The sequence below is a fragment of the Ornithodoros turicata genome, chromosome 3 (genome assembly GCF_037126465.1).
Source record: "Ornithodoros turicata isolate Travis chromosome 3, ASM3712646v1, whole genome shotgun sequence".
Lineage (NCBI taxonomy): Eukaryota > Metazoa > Arthropoda > Arachnida > Ixodida > Argasidae > Ornithodoros > Ornithodoros turicata.
Window position 1 is genome coordinate 55,700,551 of NC_088203.1, and position 25,436 is coordinate 55,725,986.

General features: G+C 45.8%; 1 pseudogene; it reads left to right on the plus strand.

Annotated features, from left to right (window-relative positions):
• The first annotated feature begins 21,855 nt into the window (after positions 1–21,855).
• Positions 21,856–25,215, plus strand: LOC135389491 (uncharacterized; annotated as a pseudogene).
• The last annotated feature ends 221 nt before the right edge of the window (positions 25,216–25,436 follow it).

Consider the following 25,436-nt stretch of genomic DNA (forward strand, 5'->3'; position numbering starts at 1 on the left):
ATTGGCGTGTGTGATCGCGCCTTGGGATCTCTTTTGTTTTTCAGTGACGTGACGGCACGTCGAGTTTTTTGGTCGGGGGAGTGTTGGGTTTGGAGATAGCGACTTATCTCGCGGCCGGTGCAGCCGCTTATCGTCCGTTGATATCGTACACGTGTAGTAGTAGGGGGCGCGGAAGACTGTCATCGATACCCTTAAAAAGGCGGGCGTGTTTGTATTGTGACACTTCCCGGGGGATCCTCGAGCTGGTCACGGATCGTTGGCATCGCAGGGTATGCAAGTATGGTAATAAATTGTTGTTTCTCTGCTATTTGAATGGTTGTTTCGTACTACCTCCGGCGAGGCGAACGGATGTGGAAGGCCCCGGGAGTGGGAGCCCTGTGCCCAGTTGGGCAAGGGCGGTAGTTTTCCCACAACACATAGGATACTGCGAGCACCTCCACTCCTGTGACCACTACCAGAGGGATTATATTGGTAAGAACTACCTTTATGCGTCGCTGTGCCTGCTGGAGAGCCTTTATCCTCTTTTTGCTGGCAGTGTGCAGCGATGTCACTCGTTTGACCTCCTTTTTCAAAAACTCCTTAACAGGTGTGTCCTCAGTGGCATGGCTGTCCTGGACAGTGAGCATGCAGTCGTCTTGTTAGACGTAAATTCATAACACACACATTGAAATTTACCAGCTTCCACCACAAACCACAAAAAGTGGTAGGAGGGCTACTGTTTCATCTCAGACCACAGAGGGAATGTGCGGCATGCTTACATCAACAGTAACATAAATCTCTGTGCCACTACAGTTGGGGATACATTCAAACCATATAGTTATTCTTGTCATTGGAGGATATACCAATCTGTCTTGAGACATGGCCACTACCTCGAAATTAATAACTAAGTGCAGTTAAATACAACATATTGCACACAATAAAAGAGAAAGGGAGAGCAAGATGTACCCTGAACACTAAAGGGTTTATTGTGCCCTTTACGTTTTAGAAGAAAACTCTTTCATCACGAGGGTATGATGGCGGCTGACATTTTGTACAGGCTGCATCTACGTAGCCTACTTGGAGCGTACTACGCGCTATAAACCAGCCTCTTTCTATTCCATCAAATGTGTTTGCATGTATTTTCTAATTCCTAACATGACATCTTGATGGCATGTATTGATTTAGATCTGTGATTTGACTGATTTTTACTAACAGCATGACAAAAATGAATTGCATTTATGATGTACACTCAATGATGAAATAAAATACTTACATTGATTTATTCTTTGTTGATTTGCATGTCTGTGTCATTTATTCTAGGAAGTAGGATTGGGAGGCATACAGGAAGAGCACTCCAGCTTGTTCATCTACGTAGCCCTCGCAAGCTGTTAGTGCATCTCGTTTGCTTCTAATCATGTGCATGGTACAAATCAATCATGAATCATGCCTGTTCCTATAAACTGAAAGTCAGGTTTCAAACACTCGCAGCTGACCCTTCACACAAAGGCAGGGGGGATGTGAACTGCAACAACGTAGCGGTAAAGAAAGCTGAGACATTTCTCTGAAGGTCCTTTGATTAAACTTACAATGAGGTACCTAATATTGATTGGCATAATTATGTACCGTACAACCTGCATTTTTGCACGATAATTTCACTGTAGAATATATAAACTCATAAGTTAAATTATGCATACTTATTTTTTATTGCGAGAAGCTGGTAAATTTCAATGTGTGTGTTATGAATTTACGTCTAACAAGACGACTGCATGCTCACTGTCCAGGACAGCCATGCCACTGAGGACACACCTGTTAAGGCGTTTTTGAAAAAGGAGGTCAAACGAGTGACATCGCTGCACACTGCCAGCAAAAAGAGGATAAAGGCTCTCCAGCAGGCACAGCGACGCATAAAGCAAAATGTGGCACACCTCGAAGATGTAATAAAAGACTTGAGGTCCAAGGACATATTACTGCAAGAAAATGCAGACTGCTTAGAAAACATAGCAGGAGCCCACAAAGACATCCTCAAACGACAAACAGCAAAACAGAAGGGAAACCCCATGCCACGTCAGTGAAGCCCAGAGTTACGTGCCTTTGCCTTGACACTCCACTTTTATTCCCCTCGTGCTTATAAATATGTGCCTAGCACTTTCGACACCTGCCTGCCACATCCACGGACAATAAAGAAGTGGTATCAATCAATCGACGGCGAACCAGGATTCTCAAAAGAAGCCCTCACAGCACTCCGAATGAAGACAGCTTATGAAAACAGCAAAGGCAGAGTTACAGTGTGCAGCCTCATGGTTGATGAAATGGCAATAAGGAAACATGTCGAGTGGGATGGAAGGAGGACATACGGCTATGTCAGCCTCGGGCCTGACTCCACCGATGATACAGCAATAGCCAAAGAAGCATTTGTTGTGGTGATTGTTTCCATCACGGAAAAGTGGAAGCTGCCAATCGGCTATTTCTTAGTTGATGGCATATCTGGTGAGCAGAAGACACACCTTGTGCGCGAGGCATTATCACTTTTACATGAAGCAGGTGCAACCATCGTGTCAATCACTTGTGATGGGGCATCGTCAAACGTTGCCATGCTTTGCAACTTGGGTTGCTCCTTTGACTACGGAAAGGGCCTCAAGATAAGCTTTCCCCACCCTGAGACTGGTGAGCCAATAAGTGCATTTTTGGACGCATGTCATATGCTAAAACTAATCCGCAATACCCTGTCCCACAAGGAAACCTTTGTAGATAATGAAGGAGACACTATCTCATGGGTATATATAGAGAAGCTGCATTTGCTGCAAGCGAGGGAAGGCCTGCATGCAGGAAATAGGCTGCGGGTGGCACACATCAACTGGCAGCGGCAGCCTATGAAGGTTAACCTGGCCGCCCAAGTAATGAGCACATCTGTAGCTGATGCACTAGCTGAATGCCGCAGTCTCCTCCTTCCAGAGTTCAGTGACTCGGAAGCCACTGAGAAGTTCCTTAGGATGGTCAATGACATTTTTGATGTGCTAAACTCCCGCCGCATGATACAGAAGAATTGGAAGAAGCCCCTATGTCCAGAAAACATAGAAAATGTTTGTGACCTCTTCAACTGCGCGGCAGCGTACATCACTTCACTTAGAACAAGCATATCCGGCCCTGCTCTCCTAAAATGCAACAGGAAAACTGGATTCTTGGGATTCCTTGTTTGTTGCCAGAGCTCCTTGGAACTTTATGAGCACCAGATTTCCAAGGGTGCCATAACGTACCTACCCACACATAGGATCAGCCAAGATCGCTTGGAACTCTTTTTGGCACACTTCGAGCTCAGGGGGGATGGAATAACAACTCAACAGCACGACAATTGGCAGCTGGATTCAAGAAACTGCTCATCCAAAATGAAATACAAGAAACAGGAATGGGAAATTGCCTTCCACTAGAAAACATTGCAATTCTTCATGCCAGCAGCTATACATCTCGATCAGAAGACATCATTAATGTAACATCGATTAGAAGAAACATGACAACAGAGGACCACGTCGTGCCGGTTGACCTGCGGGACCATGACTACTTCCCAGATTCACGTGAACCCTCAGTTTTTGGAGAGAGGGTGGTAGTGTACATCGCAGGGTATATTGCGCGTTACCTACAAGGGTACCTGAAATGTGAGACATGTGTCCCAACGCTAACCATGTCAGATCAAAGGCCATATCACTCTTTGATACTACGAAGAATGCAAGGTGAAGCTGTCTTTCCGTCACAAGACGTTATTGCAATTTGTCGAAAATCAGAAAGAGTTCTCCGTGGGGCGCTAAATGAGAAGGAACAGCCGTCGAGCATAGTGTTGCGTGAACTGCTTCCTCGTGTGCTTGAACCCCTTTTTGAAAGTCAAGTGTTTCAATCACTCCGGCAACAACATATGCTTGATCAGGGTCCACTGGAAAATCATTACTATCACATCGTGAAGAGTATAGCACAAAAATACCTCGAGGTACGATTACATCATGCAAGCAGGCAAGCCACTGCTGACTTGCATAGACAGCGCTGCAGGCAGCTTTTCACAAAGTTAACACAGTTTAAGGGGGAGTAATTGAAGTGTTTTGTTTGTTGCAAGAAGCATTACATTGAGCAGGTATTCAGTATCACGGTTAAGACCAGAGTTCGAGGTAACTCGTTACAAGTAACTCGTTACCGTAACAAAGTTCCTTTTTTTTGGCAACTTGTAACTTAACTCGGTACTTTTGTGCCGTGGTAACTTTCAGAGGAACTCGTTTCTTTTTCAGGTAACTTTGCCAGAGTAACTTAAGTTAAGTACCAAGTTACTTTTAATTCACTTTTCACTCACGTCCACATATTTTCTTGCTTTCTCTCCGGTTCATTTATGCCATTTTTTACCATTTCGTGATGCTCAATCAATGACAGTATTCTATTCAGGGAGTAAGAACTGCTGCCATTGAAATGAAGCTGGCCCGTTGTGTGCCCACAGGGAGCAAGATGCAAAGCGTTCGAATGTACCCCTACCAGAGAAACGTCATCATAATGTTGGTAGACAGAGACAAATCGGAAAGGGTGGGCTGGGTTCCACGAATGGGAACTTGTTTGCTGCCTCCTACTGGAAGAAAAATAGGACAGAAGGTCGCATCCTTTTCTGGGACCATCATAATATCATCAAGACGGAGGCTTTCGGGGTTGACCTTGTTCACCTCTAGCTTCGAGTGTTGTTCAACTTTACCAAATTTGTAGCGGTGTCGAACACTATGACGTCATTTGTTTACAAAAAGGGAGAGGTCTATTGTTGGACATAAATGAAAACGACCCAGTCGTATTGTACTTCTCCGCAGGTAACTCAAGGTCTAGCTCAACTGCTCACACGCGCTGCTAATTACCTAACACTATTACCAAATACTATTTACCTATTTTTTGTTCGAAGTAAGGTAAGTGTAAGTAACTCAGTAACTGCAAGTTACATTTCAGGCTGAAGAACACAATTATTAACTGCTATATTTTTCACAGGGTAACTGAATTTGTAACGAGTTATTTATGACGGGCACTTTCTCGATCTATGGTTAAGACCATGTCACAGGCTACTACTGTAACACACTCTGTTCTACTACAGTAATCTATATATTATATAGAGCATCCTTTCATTGTTTTATAGTTTGGAAATAATTCACCAACTTGCCCTTGGGTCATGTTGCCTTGTATATATATAGTGATACAATACAAACTTCACATAGTGTATGTCAAGAGCAAACGTTGGCTCATGTAAATAGTTTGTTGCTGCTTTTTGTTCTGGGTCTCCCCAGCACTGTTCCTTTAACCTGCGTCAGTAAATACTTCATTTAGTAACTACTGGACTACCAACTTGTCTCTCAAACTTCCTAACCAAGGTTTCAGGAACACCATGTCATGGTAAAACCCGGTAAAGCGATAAACTACTGCGGCTGCCCAACTGACTGAGGTAGGGGACGTTTTTTTTTTTTCTTTTTGTGGACACTTCACATTCAGTTTAGGTAAAACAAAAAGATGACATACATTCACAACAAGGTTTATTTATCAACGGGCAGCCGGTACCGCGGAAATATTGCGAAGGAATTAGCCGCTGTACGCAACACTTCACCGTGTAATATGAGGTCACATCCATGATGATCATGTTTAACTGTTGCTGCATTCGATCAAACTTGTCAGTACGATCAAAACATGCTTTTGAATCCAATCACAGAAGCAAAAGTGACATTGTTTACAAACGTGTTCACCGGCGATCATGTGCGCCGCCATTTTACTGATCATATGAGTGATGACGTTTGCGTAAACGTCAGGCCTGAACCGTCCCACAGTTCTTTGCGCAGGGTTGCACGCTCTTTTCAATGGGAAGGGATACGACAGGGCACCCCTGTGTGCCGATCAACGCCGGATGTGGTATGAGCGTGATGATTCAAACGGGCCGCTTTGTTGCGCATTATGACGCCCTTTCGCAACATACAATTTGTAAATTCCCGCATCAGCATAAAAAGAAGACATGAACTCGAATTAAACACAGAAAATTGTGAATGGAACTCAAGTCTTCAACGCCTTCAGTCTGATGCATGTTCATTTTCAACATGATTTTCAATCTGTTTTGCGTACGATAATTCGGAGAGGCTGAATTTTCTGTCTTCCTGTTTCTTTTCGTTCGCTGCCGGTTGACATTTGTGTCGTCGTCCTTCGTCCGTCTTCCAGTTTCCTTAGTTTTTTTGCGATTGTTTTGCGAAATGTCCCATATTCTAGTCAAATGGGTAGGAACAGAACAGTGGGATGTTTACCCTGTGAGATGCATAGCAGATACCAAAGTGGGCATTCAACTCCTTTCGGAACAAGGTGCCATGGAAGACCCGCGGGGCACTGTGTACGACATTTACTGGAAAGAAGGAGAAGAACCTCCGCCTGCTGTGCTACTCCATCTCGGTAGGTTCCCCCACCTCCTTTTGTTTTGTCACTGGTGTGCACGCTGTAAGTACCGTCTAATTGTATTAACTTCTTTGCGCAGGGAAACAACACACCATGGAAAGAAAGAGGCCCGGCTTGCGGCTCAGGCTGCATGTGACAACAGCCAGAGTCAGGTGACAGCGCCTCAGGCTAGCCAGGTTAGGCGGCATGTTTCATTTGTTTAAGCTCTAGTAAGCTTTGGTTCGTTAAGTGTGTGTGGCGTGCGTTCGTTAAGTGTGCGTTAAGAACGTGTCGTGTCGTCCCTCCTCTGTCCCTTTCTCAGGTTCCATTTTTTCGACATGTACCAGCTGGCCTGCACCCTTGCCCTTTTGCCATAAGTGTCAGTATTGTGTTACTGACCACGTAAGGCACTTTGCTTTGTGCTACGTCTTTCGCAGTTACTGCGATAGTTATTATTATTCAGAGACTTGCAGGCTAGATTCTTATGTTCTGTAAAGATCTTACTGGCGCTGTTTGGAATGACAGATTTACGTGTACGTTTTCCCTTACGCACATATTTGATGTTACATGTGTACTGCAGTAGCATGTGTATTGCTTTCAGGATCGCAATGTGTGCAGAGTGTGCGCTGAGAAAGATGAAGAGATTGAAGAGCTCAAGGGACAAATTAAGGCGCTACAGAGGAAACTTGAGATGACTGAATCGACTATTGGCATGTTTGTTTTAGTAAGCTCTTGGATATCAATAGTGACGTGTGGTTATTTCGAATACTTCTCATACAGATGCACAAAAGATGGTAAAGAGGTTGAGGGGAACGCTGACGGATCTCCAGTCCAAGGGGGCAGTGGAGAATGTGATTCCCTGTGGCAAGGTACGTAAAACTAGTGAACCAGTTTTTGGATCTGTTGTTACACGTACTAGCTCTTCAGCATAATATTCATACTCTTCACTGTATAGTGTGTATTCACTTTACATGAAACAAACACGTTTGACTGCCATGGCGGAGGTCACAGGTGACAAACGGCATGTCGAAGGTCTGGGACCTCTATGAGGAGGTTAAAAAGAGTGGCTGACAAGTGTCACCATGTATGTGTGGCTTGTGGCACTGCACCATAGTTTCCAAAGCTCAAGTCGCGTTTCCTCCACACAGAAGTGGTGCCATGCACGGCTATGTTGCAGCACATAGCTGATCGAGGTAAAGGCACATGATGGCGTGAACGTGTACTGCTGCCCTCAACTCTATCATTTCGATATAACCTGGTATACAGGGTGTTTCATGTAAATCCCAGGGCTAAATAATTCGCGAACAGCTGCACCAATTGAAGAACTTTCTTTGTTACAAGTATCTGTCCGTTGCCACCTACCACCTGCGTTCCATGTGAATGAATGGGAGGTGCTCATTATTGAAATAAAAATTCAAATGAGTTTCGTAAAAAACAACAAGTAAAGCAGGGCGCTGTCAGCACTAAATTGGGTACTACCCCTTTTGGGACCCTCAGTGAACACCTTTTGGAGAAAAATCTGCCACCGAAGCGGGTCATTTCTTGCAGTAATTAATTGGTTTCGGTTTACATATTTTTGTTGTGGCTGGTCGCAGTGAAGTGCAAACGGACGTAATTCATTGGTGGATAAGGGAGTGGAAAAGTGTGCTTCTGTGCTTCACTGCGACAAGCCGCGACAAAAATATGTAAACCGAAACCAATTAATTACAGCAACAAATGACCAGCTTAGGTGGCCGATTTTCGGTGTCCACTGAGGGTCCCAAAAGGGGTAGTACCCATTTTAATGCCGACAGCGTCCTGCTTTAAAAGTTGTTTTTTTTACAAAACTCATTTTTATTTTAATAATGAGTGCCTCCCACTCATTCACATGGTGCGCAGCTTGTAGGTGGTACCGGTCATATGCTTGTGAAAAGTGTGTGAAGTTCATTGATAGGTGCACCTGTTTGTGAATTATTTAGCCCGGTGATTTAACTGAAACACCCGGTAAAGTAGTAGACTGCCAGATAAAAAAAAGATATTGTACACTGAAACACCCGGTATAGTATTACACTGCCAAAAAAAAAAGGATATTGTACACTGAATATTGTGCTGTGCAAGTAGGTAAGCCTTTCACGCAGTCCCCCAGCTTCTCCCTTTACCCTCATGCGTGTAGAAGGGTCTCATTGGATCACTCTCAAATAAGGTACCACAACAACTACACGTGTCCACGTTGCTTCATCTTTTTCACCATAGTGTTGTGGCCCGGCTGTGAGTGCTCGCTTATGGCTGCCTCCTGAGTGGACAGATGCTTTGCTGCGTACTTTCTTCAACATTTTCTCTAACTCATATACACTGATGTACTGCTGTAGCATATAGGCAACAGTTACACGTTACAGGACTTGTCAAAGTGTGCCCCATAATGTCTTGTAAAATGCACAGCAGTGAACAGAAAACACAGTAAAATTAGCAGTCATGGTATTTTGAAAGAGCACCAGTGATTACCAGAATTAGTAACAGCTAGCCAGTTTTGTTTCCAGTAATGGAGGGAACATGATACTCATTTTCGCTACCATTGCCAATCTCTACCTAAAAGTGTATCACTCCCCATTGATTTAACATTAACAGTAATAACCCGCATTTATTGTATTTTTCAGCTTAATAAATATTGTAATTTCATACCTATATAAATGCTCATATGCAATATTGGGCTCGACTAGGCACTTATTTGTGACCAGGAGGATGTCACTGAGTATAAGAGAAGGATGAAGTGTTGGACTTGATATTAACTCAATTTTTTTCATTGGTTCTTTGATTGCAATGCTAGTAACATTTTTCGTTTGTTACTACATAGTGTCCTGTTAACATTGTTTGCTTAAACGTTCCATGTTTGTCTCTCTAGGTCGAGATTGGAGGGGGAGTCCTTGTTGAACAACCAACGCTCGACAGACTTTCCAAACTCTGTAACGGTTCAGCAACCAAATATGCACGTGCCTTGCTCCGTTGCGTGTTTTCTCCCGATGAACTCAAGGGAAGGTCCCTCTATGGACAAGGCAGCAACGCCTACAGTCATGTACCAGCAAAGGAGGCACTTGACCCTACCCGGCTAGAAGCAGTCCGAGGTAGTATTTCTTTTTTTTTTTCTGTGCAGGCAGTTCCTTATTAGGAGGTGACACCGGAATTTTTGTGCCAGTAGTTATCCAATCCATATTAGGACGAGAGTGTAGATTTATTAGTATGGAGTGAAGTGCCACCACCGGCATCCTGAGCAGTTGTGCGGTTGATGATGCAACGTGAAGTTGAAAGCGTTATTCTAGCACCCTTTTCTGCTGGTGTTTCACAGTCTGCTGGCCTATGTTCATTTTTAGTGCTCAGCTCATACCTAACCTCATGCTTGTCAGAGTGGTCCAGTAACCGCGTGTCATTGGAGTTTTTCCTAAACAACTGTATAGTTGCAAAGTAGGACATTAACTGTTTTTGCGCAGCAATTGTATTTGCCATCATGAATGAACAGTTTGGTTGAATTTTAATGCAGCTGAATGAATTTCTTGAAAGATTGAGTATGGGCTAAAAGGGGTGACAAACATGTTGTCACTCATATCCAGCAGAGGTCTAAATTGCATGCGTGCAAATGAAATGTTTCCTGGAACAGGTATGTTACATGTGATACTGGTTTTCACATGTTCATCTTAATTTTTTCAGGACACACACACGGGAAGCTTCCTGGAATCTCGGACACACAACTGAAGAGCAGCCTCTCGTCACTGCTTTGCAGAGAATAGCATGTACAAATGTAGTCTATTGTACACGGTTGCCTGTAATCTGCAGTTTATGGTTGAGTGATCCCCTATTGACACTTAGGCAGCTAGCAAGAAGGTAATGAGTCAGTGAGCCAGTCTTCAGCTTCCCACATGTTTAGATCTTGTTGGACGTCTGAGTGTCGGTAAAGGATCGTTCAACCGCAAACTGCAGATTGGAGACAGCTGTGTCCAAAGCAGTATGTGTATACAGGGTGTCCCAGAAAACGTGTCATTGAATTATAATAAAAAAAACTACGCCACCTAGAACCATGCGGTCAAGAGCATTTGTTCTTGTTAGGTTTTTGCCACCTCCTAATGTGAATGTCTTGTACTCCAAGTTTAATTATGTAAATATTTGCGAACTCAACTCGGAAATTTGCCAAGTAAAGGTCACTTTTTTACCCCACCAATATGAAGAGCGTGCCGAATTCACTCAAATTCATGATAATTCACAGTGATATTCACGAGCTATCCCATCGGAAAAAATAGCCGAATACCATGCTTTTCGGAGCACCCGACCATAGCGCGCGCTGACTTTTTGAGCGCAATCGCTCTCAGTGCGACGAAAGGAGGTTCCGAAGCCAGCCCACAGAGTGATAGTAGAAAAAGTAACTGTTCCTCAAATTGGGAGAGGGAAAGCATTATCCCAGCGAAAGTCGGACGTGATAAGCCGTGCCTGTTTTATGTCTTTCTGCGATGTCTGGGAGGGCTGGGTTTCGAACCTCCTTTCGTCGGACTGACAAAGATTGCGCTGAAAAATTAATCGTGCGCTATTCTGTGCGACCTCCGTAGAGCATGATGTTCGGCTATTTTTTCCGATGGGATAGCTCCTGAATATCCCTGTCAATTATCATTAATTTGACTAAATATGACACGCTCTTCACATTGTTGGGGTAAAAAAGTGACATTTACTAGGCAAATTTCCGACTTAAGCTCCCGAAAATTTACATAATTAAACTTGCGTTACACGACATTCACATGAGGAGGTGGCAAAAACCCAGTAAGAACAAATGACATTGACCGCATGACTCTAGGTGGTGTAGTTTTTTATTATAATTCAATGACACGTTTTCTGGGACACCCTGTATACTGTAGTAGTGCGAATGAGTTTTCCAAATGTAAATAAAAATATTTAACAAGTACAACTATGGTTTATCTGTTTATCATGTTTTGCTAATATTTACGTATTTAAATTACATGGTGTCAGTTTGAAGGAACTCTAAAGAGACTCATTTGACATTCACTCGATAGACACTCGTTTGAGATTCTTTAGAATTACGGTGGCCAATATTCCATACAGAGTCACTAGGAATTTGTTAGCAAGTCGTAAAGAATTCTTTTGACTCTCTTTAGAGTACGAAATGCCTCTATTGTGTCGATGCAATAGAGTTTCTTTAGAAAGGCATTTGAAATTTTTGTAAGGGGGGGACAACATTAATACGCCAGCTACGCTTGAACCCAATGTGTCAGCTCAGGACTGTGATCACATAAATCATACACGTACAACTAATACGCCATCGCAAAATCACCAAGCGCTTGCCAGAAAAACAGATCCCACTCCAGCAGTCTCATCTGCGGAGATGCTACCCCAAAAGTCCCATAATGTCGTTAATTTATCGTCCCACGAACTTACCATTTCGGAGATCTACTACTCAGCCGTGGCCTCTCATTCTGCCACATGCAGTACCAACAAGTTAGATGAACACCAACTTCCCTCTGTTTCTTACGCACCGGCCCAAGCTGCCCTTGCGCCATTAAACTCCGAATCATCATTCTTACGATCCTTTTACTTCGTCGAGTACGTAGAAGGTACAGATTTTAGAGTGCAGTAACAACAAGCTAGATGAACACCAACTTCACCTGAACGTAGATAAAAAAAAATCCCCGGCGTCGGGGACTTGGCGCCCCCATCGCCCGGCAGCAGCCGCAGTAGCCCCCTCCTGCACTCACGGTTGGGTCGCCGCAGGAGGGAGACCCCCACGTATAGCTGTGCGTGGCTTTCCCGTGTCTGAGGAAAGGGGGATCCTGGCTGAGTGGACCTGGAGGTCGGTTTGGAACCCTTTGGGGCCCCTCCGAGAAAACAACACACTGCTTTGGCCCCTGCTTCCCATAGACGGGTGGTCTTGGAAGGCCCGGCCAGGACTATTCAGCTAGTCACCATCTCTGTTTTCATTTCTTTTCTTTTTTCTCTCTCTCCTCCCGCCCACTTCTTCCTCTTTTCACCTTCTTTGGCGGCAAGGGTCAACCTTGGGCAGTACTTCTTCCTTTAGAGAACTGCACTCGCGTATAGTGCAAAGGCAGTGTTAACGTGTGGGACACGTTCCCTCGTTGTTCTCCATGGTGGATGACACACCTGCTGCACCGAATCACTTCCCCCACTCTATGGATAACTCAAACCCTAAAAAACATGATCGGCGCCACAAAAGGCACCGCACCGAAGTGGAAACATTGCAGTTTTTTAGTTCCTCTCGCGAACCATGGTTCCTGAAGATTTTGATCCTTCATGCTGAAGATGAGACAAAACCACTAGCTACTGTCTCTCCCTTTCTCGTCGCTAAAACTCTTGAACAAGTAATAGGTAAAGCGTACAGTGACATCCACATTGAGGTCCAGAGCAGGCAGCAGAGCTCAGCACTATTGTCAGTAAAACAGATTGGTAATATTCCAGTTTCAGTGACTGCACACCGCACGCTCAACACAGTCCGAGGCGTTATATCTAGTGAAGAGCTACTGCAGTGCTCCGAAACAGAGATCGAGGAGGGTTTAAAAGACCAAGGGGTGATCAGTGCCAAACGCATATCGATCCGCAGGGACAACAAACAAATACCAACCAGGCACATAATCTTATCCTTCCAATTGCACACACTCCCCACAGAAATAAAGGCTGGGTATGTAAACTGCCACGTCCGACCCTATATACCTAACCCGCGTCGATGTTTCAAGTGCCAGAGATTTGGCCACCATTCCCAAGCATGCCGTGGGCACCTGATCTGCCCCAAGTGTGCGGGGGATGACCATACTCCAGAGTCGTGTAAGAACACTTTCCGTTGTGTCAACTGCGAAGGCAATCATCCATCCTATTCAAGAAGTTGCCCACGCTTTAGCGACGAAAAGGAAATCTTGAGAATTAAAACTGTACAGCAGCTGACGTACAAAGCAGCGAAAACACGACTGGAGTTTTAGAAAAAAGGATCTTTCTCTGAAGCGGTGCGCCGGGGAGCGGCATCGCTCAGAGTATCCGTGGGGACCCAAACTTGTGGGCCTCCACTCCACACTCCTCAAATACAAGAAAAGTCTGCGGAGAGTTCGCCTCCGCCGGCTCCCGCCACTCTCTACGGAGGTTGATGGCGCGCTTTCAGGTTGGGATGGGCTCACTGGGAGCTCATCCCAGACTGCCACACACTCAATGGAGATTGACGATGATGACTGCATGTCGCAGAAATTATCGTCAAGTCTTCCAAGCAGTCTGGACCAGAGAGCTCCTTCACAAGGGAAGGAGCAAAGAGAAAAACATGGAGGTCGAGGTAGAGGCAAGTCGAAGGAGAAACAGAGGCTTACCCCGCCAAGGGTCACACCCCCTTAACACACAATGTGCAGAGTCCCTTTGCTTTTCCTTATTTCCATCCTAATTATGGGACAGGTATTCATTCAGTGGAACTGTCGAGGCCTCTACAGTAACATTAATGATGTACAAGATCTTTTTGAAAAGTACAGAGCTGTCTGCTTCTGCTTGCAAGAAACATACCTACACAAAGAAAACTTAAACCCTTTCCGTCGCCATAATGTTTTCAGGAAGGACCGCACAGACAACGCACGTGCATCTGGTGGTGTGGCTGTAGTCATTCCGCAGTGCATACCTGCAAAACACTTTCCACTCGTTACAGACTTGGAGGCAGTAGCAGTCGAAGTGTGCCTCGACAGGACACTAACGATATGTTTGCTCTACCTGCCCCCATCAGTGGTAATAGAGCAAAGAGATTTCGAAGACCTATACAATCAACTCCCCCAGCCGTTTATGATTTTAGGCGACCTGAATGCCCACAATCCTTTGTGGGGAAGTGCAAAATTAGATGCACGGGGGGGGGGGGGAAATGTTGGAAAGAGTGCTCCTTTCGGGGTCACTCTGTCTTCTGAATACTGGGTTACCTACCTATGTGAACTCTGCAACACAACATTTTTCTTCCATAGACATTTCACTATGCAGCACATCCATTTTCCAGTTTCTTGCCTGGACAGTTGAACAGAATCCTCGAGGGAGTGATCACTTCCCTGTAGTCTTACATTTCCGAAGCCCTACAAACAGTCTCATGACACGACCACCACGGTGGAAACTGTCGGAGGCAGACTGGAATGTGTTCAGAGAAGAAGCCAATTTGGCGCCTTTGTCTTTTGAGATAATGTCGATCGAGGAAGCAAATAATCTTAAGCAAAACACAAGATATTGTGCGGTCTTTTCACTCTTTTGAAACCTGCACAAGGGTATAGTGCAGAGGTACGTGTTAACGTGCGGGGCATGTTCCCTTGGTTGGGCTCAATGGTGGGCGACACACATGAGCACCGCTGAATATTAGTTTTTCTTCATATGAATAACTAAAAAAAAAAAGAACTGATCGGCGCCTGAAAACGTGCCGCACCGAAAGGGTTGCACAGAACTTTCTTGATCTAACGCCAGATCCTCGGTTCCCCTAGTTTCTGGTCATTCAATCAAATGAAGACGGAAAACCACTGACAAAAATCTCTCCTTGGGCTTTGGCGTAGGAGCTGGAAAAAGTCATCGGCAAATCATATAAAGCAAAAAAAAAAAGAAAGAAGAAAACGCAAAAAAAAAAAAAACAACTGAACACAGGGGACATCCAGGTTGAAGTTCAAACTCAGCAACAAAGCACTGCATTGCAAACATTGGAGAACATTGGGGACATACCGGTACATGTCACAACACATCGTACATTGAATATATTGAAGGGCGTAATCTCTGAGGACGAGCTTCTCGAATGCACACAGCCTCAGATTCAAGAGGGTTTGTGCGACAAGGGTGGAGTATGCGCAAAACGAATCATGATCAGAAGGGACGGCAAGGAAATTGCCACCAAACACATTATTCTGTCCTTCAAACTACACACGATACCCACCAACGTAAAGGCAGGTTACGTGTGCTGCTAAACCCTGTGTGCTAATGCTAAACCCTGTGTGCCAAATCCGAGACGTTGTTTCAAATGCCAGCGTTTTGGGCACAGCTGACTTGCATGTCGCGGACATCTGACATGCACAAAGTGACCACAGGAGAGTCTTGCAGCAACGAATACCGTTGTGCTAACTGCCAAGGTAACCACCCAGTATACTGAAGATCATGCCCACGCTGGAAAGATGAAAAAGAAGTGACCGAAATCAAAACAGAACAGAATATTTCCTACAGGGCTGCTAGAACTAGGTCGACTTATCAAAAGAAAGGCAGTTTCTCCGAAGTGGTGCGCAGGGGAGTGGCACCACAGAGCAAATCCGTGGAGACCCGAACCTGCTCGCAGGTTACTGAGCCTCCACCTCACACTCCCCAACAGGAACCTGGGGACACTCAGGTGTCTCCTGCTACGACGGAAGCCAGCCGTCCAACTGGCCAAAAAGAAGCAGCCACGGCTCTTTCTAAGGCCGATGGCATGCAGTTGACTTGGGTCCGAGGCGTGACAGCCCCCTCCCAGAAAGGCCCTCAAAGCATGGAGGTTGGTGATGAGACAGAATGTCGCAAAAGTCATCATCAAACCTCCCTGAAATGCACATAAAAGAAAAACGAGAAAAAGGCAGGGGAACCACAGAAGCCACCGCTGCGAAGGGTCCAACCTCTTAAATGAAACTAGTATTACTCAGCCGGCATAACCTTTCTTTCTAATAAATGTATATTACCCCCTCCCCCCCAGCATAACCATGTGCGGCGCTTCCTTTTCTGTCTTCTTGGAATAGCCACCTTTATGAACTACTTCCTCCAATGGAATTGCCGTTGTCTGTTATGAAATCTAGACGATGTAAATTATCTTTTCGATACCTTCAATGCCCGGCATGCTTTTGTCTACAGGAAACTTACTTGAATACAACTTCTCCAACTCCTTTACGTAGAAACAACATATTCCGAAAGAATCAAAATGACACGAATCGTTCATCTGGGGTTGTGGTGATCGTCACATGAGCGTCTGTTCCAGCCAAGGCAGTTAACCTCAATACACAGTTGTAAGCTGTAGCAGTGCAGGTGTGCCTGGACAGAGTAGTCACTGTATGCTCCGTTTATCTGCCGCCAACAGCATCCATTACACAAAACGACGTAGAAGATCTATGCAGCCAACTTCAAACTCCTTTCATTCGTTTAGGGATTTTAACGCGCACAATCCACTCTGGGGTAGTACAAGGACCGACTGTCGGGGAAATATGATAGAAAAATTCTTGCTATCATCATCCGTCTGTCTTTTGAATACAGGGCCACCTACGTATGTGCATTCCGCTACGCAGTGCTTCTCAGCATTAGATTTGTCTCTATGTAGTCCATCTCTTTTTCAAGTTTTAGAGTGGTCAGTAAAAGAGAATCCATGGGGAGTGATCACTTTCCAGTGGTATTGAATTATCTGCCTCCAGTAGATAGATAGATAGATAGATATTTTTTATTCAGGTTCTCATTTACACGGTGCCGAAATTTCACATGGGATATGGTCAAGAGTAATACCAGTAGGCGCTATCATACAAGGATCAAACGCTGGTTGCGTGTAATAGATCCTGATTGAAGAAGTGGAAAATGAAATTAATCGGCAAGGAATAACAACATAACACACAGAAGCAAGTAAGTAGTTTAATGTACATATCATATAGCTCAATAATTAACAAAACAACTTAACTATTTTCTGACCAGACGAGAAGGCAACATGTAAACAGTTAATGCGACTCAAAATCGTGTAACCTTTCTCCACATTCCTTAACCTTGATATGAGCGATATGAAGTGGTTTTTAAAACGTCATTTAAAGCGAAGTAATTTCGAATTCGCTTTTTAAAGGTGTATATGGATGTGCTACTTTGTACATGTACTGGTAGTGCATTCCATACTCTAACCGACTCGACTCTGAAGTCATACTCTTGGAGGGTCAACGCCCAGCGCAGGATTCTCATAATGAGGAGTTTAGCCTCGTTAAGGTATTTCAGCGATTGATGATCGGTCTGGAAAACGAATTGCGTCCCGTATAGGAAAATGTGAAATCGTTTGATGGCCCACACAATTGCCAAACATTCCTTTTCAATGGCCTTGTACGATTGCTCACACGGAGACAGTTTAAGGCTCGCGTACTCGACGGGGTGGAGATCACCCTCCCCGTGTTGTAGGAGAACTGCTCCCAAGCCAACATTAGAGGCATCTGTTCGGAGTATAAATGGCTTGGTAAAATTCGGGGCCTTCAGTATAGGGGGTTCAGACAAAGCACGCTTGAGAGCGTCGAAAGCTGTTTGTTGTGCTTCGATACATTCCATCATGTTGTTTGCCCCCTTCTTTGTTAGTGCTGTTAGCGAAGCAGCGAGCGAAGCATAATTAGCTACAAATCACAGTAGTAGCCCGCCAGGCCTAAAAATGAACGAACTTGCTTCTTAGTCTTGGGTCATAGGGCGTCTTGGATCCTCGGTCGGAAGTAGCAGCAGTATCTTGTCGCCAGACTTTAGTCGTCTGTCTTGGGCTCGGGTATTAAAATACCGTACATATCGGTCAGATGCTCGTTGTAATTCTTCGTGCGCGATATGGCACGTTTCTTCTAAATGGTTGCGCAGATCCAAAACATACTGATAGGTACTCCTCAGCTCAGAATTCACTTCTTCCTTCACCCACAGCTCTCTCAGGATGGTCAATGGCCCTCTAACATCTCGCCCGTACAACACTCCAACGGGGAGAAAAGTTCCCGTGGACCCTCTCCCCAGGAACCTCCTGTGGAGAGGGCGAGGTACCGCCCTCCTGTGGTACCTCTTGGTCAGCGAAGAGCAAGGGGGCGACGTACCGATCCCAATGACGAGGGCGTTCGGCACACATGTGGCGGAGTATAGTCTTCAGGGTCCCATTAAACTTCTTCACTAATCCGTTGGCCATTGGATGATACGGGGTCGTGGTCAACCTGCGAAGAGATAGTAGTCTAGCAACCTCCTTCATAAGACCGGATGTGAAGTTAGTACCCCTGTGGCTGAGAATTTCTTCAAGGACGCCTACGCAACTGAAGATGTTAACTAGAGCTTCGGCAACTCTCTCGGTTTCAATACTTGGAAGTGCTACTGCTTCTGGGAATCGCGTGGCATAGTCCATCAGTGTCAGGATGAACTTATTCCTCCGTGAAGACGGTGGTTGCAACTGTCCGACAACATCAATGGTGATCCGCTTGAACGGAGTGTCTATAACGCTTGGCATCGGCCCGAAGCCCTGGCAAGTAAAACTCAGTCAGGACGCGGTCCGCCATTTTTCCGCTTCCAAGATGGCCAGCCATTATCCCATTGTGAGCCAACTCGAGTACAGAAGCTCGATATTCCTTGGGCACTACTAATTGTAGTACTTCCTCGCTGCTGGTGTTTCTCGTACATTTTCTATAAAGTTGATATTCGAGCACCACGAAGCATGCGCTTCCGCTCCCCTTTCTTCTCGTTTTCCTTGTCACGCCTACTTCTGCAAAACATTTTTCGAGTGTTGTATCTTCCTTCTGGTCACGGGCAAAATTTTCCGTGTCCAACCCTGCGCTCAATTCCGGAGCCTTCAACTTGCGAAACACAGGATTCCTCTCCTTCGTCTGTTGTCTTGTGATGACAGCGTGAGCCTTACAATTGCCCTGTGGCTCATCAATACCTGCCGCTTGTTCGGCAATCTTCCTTTCTTCTGTTTCCTCATGCTTCTCTAGGGCGGTCTGCTCATGCGAAGCGTTTTCGGTCTCCCCTGCAGGCATCTCTGGGTCACTATTCCAATAGGGATCTGCGTCTTCGGTGCTTCTGACACTTTCTATATTTCCCAGAATTAGGTCGTACATGGGGTTCTTCATACATCTGGCCTTGATGCGGCATGTAAAGTAAGGCGATCGTACAAAAATTTCGCCTTCAGGCAGCATTCGTACGGTATGATCGACGAGGTGTACCGGATGTACTGCTCCTGTTAAATCGTTCTCGCTCACTAGTTCTTTGCGTATGATAGTAGTGCTGCATCTGGTATCTCTAGGAACTTTCATACTTCGTCCACGCATCTTGCCTTCTTCCACCGGCAGCTTGTTCTCTGCGTATGGGTCCTTACGTCCTGATACGGCTGCTTGTACTACAGGTATTTTCATCCCGCTTTTCAACTCAACAAAGCCTTTTGCACGCATAGCGACATTAATTCTTTTGGGGGTTCCCTGGTGACTGGTTTCGCCTGATCTTCGGTCCGCGCCCGACAGTTCCACGACGTATGACTAATTCAACCGCACCTGTTACACTTTGGTGGGGGTCTCGCTGCTGAGCTTCTACAATCCTGCGGTCGCTGACCAATACGATTGCAAATGCAGCACCGCGGCCAGTCCCTCTTGTTATGTTCAACTTTTTTCAAACCTGGCTCGCCTTTTCTCTCGAAGGTGTTTCTTCCTTCTCCTTTCGTCCCCTTCTTCCCTTGCTTTCTTTTCAAAATTTCGGAGGTGGTGAGCCTCCCACGTACTGCTCCGCTCTGATCAGGAGCTCCTTCAAAGTTTCGCCCTTGCGCTTTCGCAGAGAAAGGGTAACTTTTTCGTCGGTGTGGCCATACAGCCGCTCTTTCAAAAGTAATTCCTTCACTTCGTTGTACTCCTTCTTTGTTTCGGATAGCTCAGTCCATCTTTCCCAGTAGTTTTCCAAACGCGCAATATATTGAGCTACTGTTTCTCCATCCTTAGGGGCAGAATCACGGAACTTCTCGCGGTCGTCGGTTAATCTGAACCGTTAGAGTAATGCCTGCTTCACCTTGCAGTAATCAACACAGTCGGTAGGAGCCATTCGGCTGTACACGGATAACGCCTCGCCGTTAAACGAAGGCTCAGAGCGCTTGCCCATTGATCTCTGACCCAATTTTGTCCTTCCGCTATTTTTTCAAACCTTATCCGGTATTCGTCTAGGTCGTCCGACCGCTCTTCGAAAGGTGGCAGCAACTTGTGGGGACTTTGCCTATGGAATCTCGTGGAATTTAGGGGGTTCCGTTATTCTCTGCTCCCTGACATTGACCATTTCCGGCCCTCAACAGAAATAGCTCCTTCTCTTTCTCGAGTTGAAGAAGTTCTAGCTGTTTCAATCTTCCAGCGGCTTCGGCTTCCGTTTTTCTTCTTTCACGCTCTGCAGCTCTATCTTCGCGCGCTCTCTCACGCTCTGCCTTAACCCATTCTTGAAGTTATTCCCCCCCAAAACCGAGGTCTTTGTCGAGAGTAATCAGTTTCTCTGTTAAATCTGTTTCCATTTCGGAGTCGGTATACGCGCACACAAGCCTCAACCCAAACACTCGACACCTCTTCTTTCCCTGTTACTCTGTGTGGACAGCCCGCGGGCGCCAGAAATTTGTCACGGAAACCAAGTGTGCCGCATAATGGCCTCACAATCTCACTGGGTCTGCTTCGCGATCGCACAAAGTGGGCTTTCACCTCCGTCGCTAGATCGGGAGGGCTAGGCTTGCTTCCACTGACAAAAGCTAAATGTAGCCACAGTGTCCGATCTATCAGCGTTCCGACAAAAACAGAAGTGGGCAGACTGTCCCCGGGTCAAGAGACACGCCCCTCGGCAGTGACACAACAGTAACTACGAGGAGAGTCGAGGTGTCGGCAACAATAACAAGTTTACTCTGCGGCCTAAGCTGCCCTTGCGCCATTAAACTCCGAATCATCATCATCATCAGTTTACTCTGCACATAAATTCCTAGTATCGATAAGCACTCAATAACAACATGGTGACTAAGGCAAGGATTCTAATAACAGTTACGATTGACAGCAAAAATTAAAAGTAAAAGTTGCGAGTGGCGGGCAACAAATCAGTCTTATCTGTTAGGTGATGTGCAGGGGTTGTCTTCGGCGGTTCCTTGGGGTGAGTGGTGATGCTCGCCGACGAAGTCTTGATCGATGAACACAGATAGGCACTTCACTTCACTTCTCAAACACACACAAGGTGGACAGTAATTTAAATTTTAGGAAAAACAACAACAGAACGAGGTTGATGCTGGGACGTCCGACTTCTGGCTACATCTTCTACCGACTGCCTCGCGTTGAGCCTTCGACTTGGTTTTGTAGGGCTCTTCCAGAGGTTATCTTTTTCCCAATTATTCTTTTCTTTCCCTTGGTTTGCTTTGTTAGCACCCTTTAAGATTTCAGTGATACGCCGTTACTAATGGCTTCTAAAGGACATTTGCAATCAGACGGGCCATCCCATACAGCATCTGTACTTCCATGCTTTCGTCACGGTAGAGACGGTTACACTTTAGTTAATTGCAGTCAGGAGTAACACTTTTCTCAAACGCATATACATGGAACAGGTGGTTGCACTTTGCTTGTACTCATGGGTTTTAAAATTGTGACCCGTGTCTAATCAGGTATATTAGGGGGAAAAGACAACATTCATCCCCACTTTGACGAGTTTACGCGGAAGGATTAGCATTTGGGGGTGGAAGTCTCAAGCTAAAGAGGATGAACAAAATATGCTATAATCTCTCCCTGAGACACAATGGCGCGCGGGAGATCGTCAAAGGTCGATGGGGCAGGTAGGGGTGCTACGGCTGCGCCAATTGCGCAATTTTGATACAAGCTTGATTTCTTGCGACATCGTGCGCCGAAAACGTGAAATCGGCGGAAATTGCGCCATAAGATCAAAAGTCGAAAGCTCTCAGCTGGGTGCACGCGGACGAAAATAGAACCCCTCTGGAGGCCCGGCGGCGGCGGCGGGGCCGCCGAACTCATCTCTTTTTTTCGCCGTGCGTTCGAATTATGCTCACATGCAGAGTGCTGCACCGAATATAAAAACAAAAGAGGGTGAACCATTGCAGAACATGAGACGAAAACGTTCTGTTTAAACCAGAGAGATTTTAGAGCGTTTTTGGTCGAAAAGCAGACTTTGTGCCGAATTACCACGTTGGCGGCGCGCAGACATTTTGGGCCGCCGCCGGCGCGCACCTCTACCGCCAGGGTGTCTCCTGCGTCTGCTGCTGTTTGTGTGGCGGGTGCCTCGGTGCCGTTAACTATATGCGGCGACAAGCGTAGGTGTGTGTCAAGATGAGCAAATGTAAGTAGCTCTTCCACATTATATAGCCTTACCCGTAATGCTTCCCAGTTGCGTCCCTTATCATTAAATTCATCGCAATATACTGTTGTTCGAGACGTATGGGCGGCCCGCGCTGTTTACACTTTCGGTTTTCACAAGGGTGGTCCGAGTTCCGACTTTCGTGGCAATACCTTGGCTAGCTTTGATCGCATATAGCGACCGTTTTTTGCTTTGTTGCTTAGTTACAACACAGAGATCGCTTTTCTGAGCTTAGTTGCGTGAGAGATTCGCATCAATTTAATGGTTGCGTTTGTGTGTTTTCGCCGCAGGTCGGAGCACCAAATTCAGTTTAACTGTGCTAAATGAAGCGGATTCCAACAATGACCTCATCAGCGTTTGGTGCAAACCCGGATTTAAGGACACTGATGCTGTGTGCGTCCTGTGCAAAGTCGTAATTTCGTGCGCTCAGCATGGCGTGGCTGCTGTTAAACGTCATGCGTCCAGCAAGAGACACCTTGACGTAGCAGCTGGGCACAGAGGTGACGACGGTGTTCTGCAGGCGCTGAAAATTGTCCAAGGCACAATAGATTTCTCGCAGTCAGGTGCTCGTACATCGTTGCGCGACAGAGCATGTGAAGCAGAGGCATTATTTGTGATGTCATTGGTCTCCAAGGGATTGCCGTATTCTTGGGCCGAGACAGCAACTACTATCTACCAAAGAATGTTACCGGATAGCGAAATCGCAAAGAACTTCAACTGTGCGAGGGCCAAGGTTTCGTACATCGTATCAGATGGACTCGGACCTTACCTCAAGGCCAAGGTTCTTGCTGAGTTGTGCACGGCAAATGTCTTCTTTTCGCTGATGATCGACGAAACACCGAAGCCTGAGCAGCGGGTGCAGCAGCTAGACGTGCTTGTGCGATACTTTTCGGAAAGCCAGCAGCAGGTCGTTGTGGAACATTTAGAGTCTTTCAACTTAGGACGTGCCACTGCGGACATAACAGTCGGTCGTGTGGAAGATGCAATGGTCGGACTGCCAAGGCAAGGACTAGTCTGGTTTTTCAGTGATGGCCCAAATGTGATGCAGACTGTTAAGAAAAGTTCAAAGAAAGTGAATCCCAGCCTGGTTGACATTGGGGAGTGTAACTTACACAAAGTTCACAATGCATTTGCGAAGGGCTTGGATGCGTTTTGCTCAGACGTTGAAGAGCTCGTAAGGAATGTTTACTACTACTTCAAGCATGCTGTACGTGCGGAGGGTTTGAAAGATTGCCAAAGGGCCTTGGACGTTGCACCTCATGTTCTCCTTCGCCACGTCTCAAATCGGTGGCTAACTCTTCAGGACTCCATATCCCGTATTGAAGAACAGTTCGCCGCTCTGCGGTCTTTCTTCTTGGAGACTGATGTAAGAGAACGGCGGCCAGATGCCGAAACCCAGCACGAGAGACTTGCCTTGGTATTCTCCAGCAAAACTCTCTACGCAAAGATCCTGTTTCTTTTCAGAACTCTTTACAGGATTCCAGAAGCTTTTTCAGAGAAAGGAACCACTGGTACACGTTCTTCATGGTGAGCTGGTGACATTGACTCTGCGAGCCTTGAGCCGTGTTTTGCGGAACGAGGCTTTCTGTGACCTGAGTGCCGATGAGCTAAAAAAACTCAACCTCAGTGATGCCACACTTTGGAAGTCTAAACCAGAACTGGGCTCAGACACTGAAAAGGAAATAGCTACTTGGGATCCTACTGAGAAGAAAACATTCCGCATTGGTGCTCGAGCTTTCTACCTTGCCTGCTCAAAGTCTCTCCTGGAGAGGCTTCCATTAGACAACAAGGTCATCATGCACATGAGGCTTGTTGCTGTGGAATATGACAATGCTGAAATGGAAGTCCGTTCCCTGCGGTACCTTGCAGCACAACTACCTCAGGTTCTGGGTGATGATCAGGTATCGTCGCTTGTCGACGAGTGGCACATGCTCAAGTGCAACAATGACTGGAATGCTCTGTGCTTGCAAGAAAGGATCGATATCCACTGGGCAAAAATATTTTCTTTGAAGTCAACAACAGGAGCACAGAAATACCCCTTGCTCTCCAAAGTGGTCAAGGCACTCCTTTGCTTGCCACATGGCAACGCTGATTGCGAAAGGGGTTTTAGTGAGAATAAGCATCTTCTTGATGGTCGTAGCTCCTTGAGCATCGCTAGCATTAATGGAATGCGTCACATCAAAAGTTACCTTCACCGGTTTGATGGAGATGCACCGAAAGTGCCCCTTACACTAGACCTGCTGAAAAGTGTAAAGCAGTCACGTGCCAAGTATGAGCAGAGGCTCAGTATTCAGGAACAAAACAACAAGAGGAAGGCCGCAGAGGGTGTGAATGGACATGATCAACCCACACAGGAACAGGAGAGGAAGACTTTGGAAGAGAAGGTGGCATCAAGTAAAGCACTTCTCCTGAGTGCAGAGCAGCTAATAAGCTCAGGTGTTAAAGAAAATGACTTGCACAAGGTGCAAAGTGGTCATGTACTTCTTCGAGAAGGAAATGCTAGTCTTGAATGTGCACTTCAGAGACTTGGACAGTTGGACAAACAACCGCGCAAAAAAGCGAAAAACCACGCAAAAAAAAAAAGCGAAATGGTTCGTAGAAACTTTCTGGAGGTGCAGACCAACTTAAGGATTGATTTTGGTGTGTGCATTTGTCTGCTAATAACTTAACAACGTTTCCTAACTTTCTTCACAGAGTTATGCTTTCTACTTTGTGTCGGACACACTCATGGACTTAATACATGCGGCAAGTGTATTAGCAGGGTCCTTTCTTGTTAACACGGACTAAGGCTATCTTTAAACCTATGCTTCTTCAGATGTGGTTATTTTCCTTGGTGCCATTAAAGATGTGAAATGCTGAGCTCCAAGTTGATCCAGAACATGACTTTTTTGTGCTCCAGTATGCTCCAAAGTATGCAAAATTACTGCTCCAAGGAGCTCCAAAACTCAAATTTAACTGCTCCAAAAAGTGCTCCAAAATCAGTTTTGCCCGTAGCACCCCTATCCACG